The sequence below is a fragment of the Odontomachus brunneus genome, unplaced genomic scaffold, assembly GCF_010583005.1.
Source record: "Odontomachus brunneus isolate Ranch 3 - 2012 unplaced genomic scaffold, Obru_v1 Obru_scaffold_006, whole genome shotgun sequence".
Classification (NCBI taxonomy): Eukaryota; Metazoa; Arthropoda; class Insecta; order Hymenoptera; family Formicidae; genus Odontomachus; species Odontomachus brunneus.
Window position 1 is genome coordinate 3,377,760 of NW_022639456.1, and position 6,455 is coordinate 3,384,214.

The 6,455-nt window shown below is 33.6% G+C and overlaps 1 protein-coding gene across 1 annotated transcript in view; it reads left to right on the forward strand.

The window, feature by feature from the left end:
- Positions 1-853: 853 nt before the first annotated feature.
- The window catches only part of LOC116851850 (activating transcription factor of chaperone), a 36,755-nt gene continuing 31,153 nt past the window's right edge, over positions 854-6,455 (forward strand). The window contains exon 1 of the mRNA XM_032831690.1: positions 854-1,008. The gene's annotated coding sequence lies outside the window, so the exon portion shown is untranslated. The remainder of the gene's footprint in view (positions 1,009-6,455) is intronic.

Sequence of the window (6,455 nt, forward strand, 5' to 3'; positions counted from 1 at the left end):
AACATATTGATTGGCTGCCACGCGAATTTCTGCCGCGCGGCAAGGATTACCGCGTTCTGTGTGCAGGAGCCATTAGGCTGAATTTCCACTGAGCGCTTTACGCGCGCGTCATTTGCCTGCTTCATGAGTTAACCAATCAAGTCATTCCATTGAAACAAATGCGTCGTACGTCGCGCGCGCGTCATCCCAATTAGAGAATTTGATTGGTTAACTCGTGACGCAGGCAGACGACGCGACGCGTGACGCGCTCAGTGGGAATTTAACCTTGGATGCGTTCCCACTTAACGCGTCACGAGCGCGGCGTCCGTCGCGGACCAATCAAATTGTCCCATTTTATTGCTTAACTTTACGACGAATAAAATGGGACGATTTGATTGGTCCGCGAAGGACGACGCGACGCGTGACGCGCTAAGTGGGAACGCATTCTTAGTGGTGTGCAAACGAGACATTCCACTAAAATTTAGTTATTCGATTGGTTTGATTTCAATCTTCAATTGGTCAATCATGAATCTTTTCCTCTAGCGTGAATTCGTGAAAAGTGAAAATTTTCGAATGTAAAAGCATATAGAAATGTTCACATTATTACGAGTTTACGTTAAGGGAAAAGATTCATGATTGACGTTCCCCAATTCATTGTTTGATTTGGGTGTATAGAACAACATATCAGAATGCTTTGCTTACCGAGGACTTTCAAGGACGAACTTTTTTGCTTTTTCAGCAATAGGTCGGACTTTTCTCTAATCATTAAATTTGTATTAGAATAGTTTAAAAATTGTCGATAAAAAATTGGAGAAAAATTCACTGGAGAAATGTCAAAAATATGGATAGTAGGATATATCACGTGATCTCTACCAATCGAAGTTACGCTAGACGTTCATTCGTTATCCATGAAGCTTGTAAGGAAGACGTCAGAATTCTCTCTTCGCCCCAAAATACGGTCAAGATGAATATCTAGTTCACTGAAGAGCTTGCACACGCAAGTGTGCCGAAGAACTTATTAATCATGGGGTGAGTAACATTTCCTTTGTCTCGAAAGGTGCTCGTGTTTCGGGTATCTTAACTCGCGTGTGTTCTACAATGAATCTATAGCCATCTTGAATGAGTCATGATCGACATTCACTTTTTCGTAACAAAAGGATGCTTTTTTTCCTTTTCATATCATGAAATTTATTTTTTTTACTATCACACGTTGTTATGTTATGCGTCACGCAATATTCTCGTTCAAAACTCAGTATTCGCCTTAAACATTTCGCGCGATCTCAACAGATTATAAGTTATTGCGTCATAGTACGACATCACTCAAAATTCGTTTTGGACAATTTTCTAACATTTCTCTAGTAGCACATGTTGATTTCACATACGTTTTATATGCAGTGTTTCATAATCGTTTTTAAAATATTGCGAGAACTTTTTTTAAACAGTACATATGCTACCTGAAGTTCTATATTGAAAGCATATATTGTTACTCTATTATTTATACTGTTATTTGTACTGTTATTTATCATTACTCATGTTGAAGCAAGGCAGGACCGATTTTTCCAACTTATACGTTAACTACTAGTTAAATCATGTCTTTATTTGTCCTTCAAATTGGACAAAAATAGATATATGATTTAACTCTTAATTAACTTACCGAAAGGTTGGAAAATTGGATCATAATTATGCTTTCATCACGAAAACCTATCCAAACTTTGGATAGGCCTAACAAACTTTGTCTCAGTTTTGCGTGTCACTAGTGAACATTTTTTTTGTGCTATTGTGTAAACAAACTTGTTGAAAATCTTTGCACACAACAGTTTTATTAAGCAAACATAACAGTTCACAAAGATTAATTTTTATAAATGTTAAAGTGATTAGATTTCCTGAAAATTATTTGTGTATATATATATATATATATATATATATATATATATATATATATATATATATATATACAAAAATTATATTTTATTTATAGACATATGAAAAATAATTCAACAATAATGAAAACCTATTACATACAGTAGAAATATAAATTATTGCTAAAATAAAACTGTTGTTATTCTTACTTAAAATTAAAAAGGAATAAAACTACCATATTTGCCAGAGCTATAAATTTTCTTGAGAAGGTCTTTATTTTCTTTATCAGAAGCAAAAATCCTGTGAATTAAGATAAACTGAGGTGGTTTGGACAAATCAATGTCTTGTGATGCGATTCTGTAACTTTTATAGGCCTTCTACAATAAGACAGTTATAAGACAGTTATAAACCATAGACACATATAAGGTTGGTTCGAGTTACTTGTACTATTCACACTTTTACATCTAATGCTCGTTGCACACTAGTGCACCTCATACAACACAAATTTTCCAAAATACATTCTGAAGATGCTTTTAGGACGGAGGGATGTCATCAGAATATTTTTAGGGCGTCCTTTGAAGATGAGTTGTCTGAAAATAGCTAATATCTAATAAGTTTATTCGCATTAATTAAACTTTTTACACTTTCACACTTAGTGCATATTAATTCTTTAGAGGTTCTAAAAATGACGTCATGATTTCCGTTCGTTTTACGAGTGTAAATACAATTCTAATACACTTTTTACACTTGATTCCAAGCAAGAGTGAAAAGTGTATCAGAATTGCATTTACACTCGTAACACGAACGGAAAACATGACATCATTTTTAGAACCTATAAAGAATTAATATGCACTAAGTGTGAAAGTGTAAAAAGTTCAATTAATACGAATAAACTTATTGGATATTAGCTATTTTCAGACAATTCACACCTTCAAAGAACGTCCTAAGAATATTCTGATGACGTCCCTCCGTCCTGAAAATGTCTTCAGAATGTATTTTGGAAAATTTGTGTTGTTTGAGGTGCACTAGTGTGCAACGAGCATTAGGTGTAAAAGTGTGAAAAGTACAAGCAACTCGAACAAACCTATAGTTGTGACAACTAACAAGGAACACTGTGAAACCCGAACTCTTTGATTTTGATACACTTTTGTGAGTATGTAGATTAAATCAATACATAATAACGGTATATTCTATTTGTACCCTATTACTATTTAAAGATATGATTTATACTCTTAAAGTAAAAAGGATGTTTCCACTTTTTCGTGTATTACTCTTAAATTAAAGGAGATAGAAAAAAATTGTTCGAATAAAAGTTTAATGGTTAAGTACTATAAATTGACATAAGCATAAATTAAAAAAATACCTTTTTTTATTATAAAAAATTTTTTATAGGTATTTTTTTATTTAAATTTATGTCAATTTACAGCTTAATTTACCATTAAACTTTTATACAAAAAATGTTTTCTATTTCCCTTAATTTAACAATAATCAATCATCAGAATATTCTAGAAGGCTCATTAATGACAATGTCGTTATCATTACGTTGTCATTCCGCAGATATAATATATGGTAGAAAAGATGCGCAACGACACATGAAATAATGGCTAGTGAGATGGCTAGGCCTACTGTCATATATGTAATACTAATATATGTCGCGTAAAACTTTTAGCGGTACCGCAACACTACGGTGCAGATAATGCTCGTCTGTCTTTCTGTATCAATATCAGTGTTCTATCTGTGCAAAGCGCATGCGTAACGTTTACCCTTCCATTATGGTTTAAGCCAATACAATTAGATCTGACGTCTTATCGAAACTAACCTCATACACACACAACATTATAGACACTTTCCATATTTATTTTTCTTATTTATTATCAATTACTCAGTTTCTTTAATACATTTCCAGTGAGAAATGACTTGTCGATCGACGTTGGAAAGACGTCGCTATGTTTACATGTATATATGTTACATTTTGTCGCCACGCTTGCGCATTGCGATCATAGAACACTCTTTTCTAGTGAGCCAATTACCGTCCATTTTCTATTTTTCAGTCTTCTTTCACTCTCTCTTATAGCAAAAATTACTATATGCGCCAGATAGTAGTATTCTTTGGGTTAGGCGACAGTTTCCCGAAAAGTGGAAGGGATAATGTTGGTACCAAAGAAAATCTCTACACAATATAATTTAAAGATTCTGTTCTTTGTAACTGCACTGCTAAATTGGTGTAATAAATTGAAATGAGGCAAGTATACGTTTTCTCACTCTAACCTTTTGTATTAGTTCAGCAGTGCAGTTACAAAAAACAGATCTTTAAATTATATCGGGTAGTGATTTCTCTTGGTACCAACATTATCCCCTCTACTTTTCGGGAAACTGTTGCCTAACTTATTCTTTGACTATATAAGTATGGACTGCCAGTTGGCATCCTCACGCAGTAATCAACATGAAGAGCGCCTCCAAGGGCTAAGTGGCGAATCCCAGTATTTCGATGACATATTGTGAACTCACGTATAGTAGCAAGCCTATACTTTTACCAGTTCAATGTTTGATATTCGTTAATTTTTACATCTGCAGTTGGCAATGGGCCTAGCCCGGAGCCATTGGAATGGAATGGAATTAACTTTTACATACATATCAAAGAATTGGACATATTAGAGAACCACAAATATATATTAATTAAATTAATAATAACATTATATTTTCAAGTAAAATTATTTAATGAAAGTAAATGCATTACAATGTCTAAACAAACAGATTTTTTAGATCCAAGTTAACGAAAGTCGTAATTTTTAGCGGGCAATAATATTATATAATTATAATTACACAAATATTATATAATTAAATTCAATAATACATATATATGTATTATTGAATCTATTAATTATACAATATTTATGTATATTTAATAACACATACACACACACATATATATATATATATATATATATATATATATATATATATATATATATATATATTTATACACTTATTGTTGTTTTTATTTCACTATGTGTGTTAAGTTTATATATACATATTTTATTTATACTGCAAGTGGTTTTGCACTTTATCAAACGTGATAAAACAGCACGGCGTATGTCATATTCCATCTCTCTCTTCCTTCCTGTTTTACCATCGAAATCTGACTTCATGTTTCGATTTTTTGACATTTATTTCGGGGGCACGCGTGATGTTGATTACATAGCGAAGCATTGTGAGAATAAGAAAAGTGGGAGTAACTGACAGTCCATACTTATATGGTTCCTGCCCACAGGACGCGGTAACACTTGCCGCGCGGCGGAAGTTCGTACGACAGCCAATCAATATGCTGCTTTCCGTAATAATCTTGTAGCTTTCAAGGAAAAACAACATATTGATTAGCTGTTGCGCGAACTTCCACCGCGCGTTGCCGCGTTCTATGTGCAGGAGCCAATATAGTCAAAGGTAGTATTATATATATGCCTATTATAGACCTATTTTGTAACTTCTTAACGAGAATGTCACTAGCCATGAAGTTCTTTCTTTTACACACTTTCAATATATAGCTCCAGGTAACATTAGGCCTCTTCTTTTTCGCTACACTACTGCATTAGTGCAATAAGTTAAAGTGAGAAAACATATATGTGTCTCGCTTTAACTTATTGCACCAGTTCAGCAGTGCAGCAAAAAGGAACAGATCTATTACGTCCTCTGTCTCAACGTCATTCCCCAGTTAAATAACAAAATAGAGTTTATAAGGTTACGCAACATTTTCCCGAAAACTAGATTTGGAAAATGTTGGTACCAACAAAAAACCCCTAGGCAACATAACTTTAATTTCTGCCAATGATGCATATACATAGGCCGATATTCATAGGCCGGTATTCATAGTCCGATCTTATATTTAAGATCATCTTAAGTACTGTCTTAAGATGTCATGAACCAATCACAGAGCCATATTCGCATCTTAAGACATTACTTAAGACGGTCTTGAAATAAGATTCGACTATATGAATAGACCATAGTCGAATCTTATTTCAAGGCCATCTTAAATAATGTCTTAAGATGCGAATACGACTTTGTGATTGGTTCATGATATCTTAAGACAGTACTTAAGATGATCTTAAATATAAGATCCAATGACGCATATACATGGACCAAGCATTCTTATACTTATACTGTAGGGCCGGTATTCATAGTCAGATCTTATATTTAAGACCGTCTTAAGTTCACCTTCAGATACCCCATAGCCAATGAAATGATCCGTACAGCATCTGAAGATGAAATTGCAATTTTGATACACTTTTTACACTTGATCCCAAGCAAGAGTAAAAAGTGTATCAAAATTGCATTTACACTCGTAACACAAATGGAAAATATGACGCCATTTTTAGAACCTCTAAAGAATTAATGTGCACTAAGTGTGAAAGTGTAAAAAATTCAATTAATGTGAATAAACTTATGGGATATTAGCTATTTTCAGACAATTCACACTTTCAAAGGACGTTCTAAGAATATTATGATGACGTCCCTCCGTCCTGAAAACGTATTCAGAATGTATTTTTGAAAATTTGTGTTGTTTGGAGTGCACTAGTGTGCAACGGGCATTAAGTGTAAAAGTGTGAAAAGTACAAGCAACT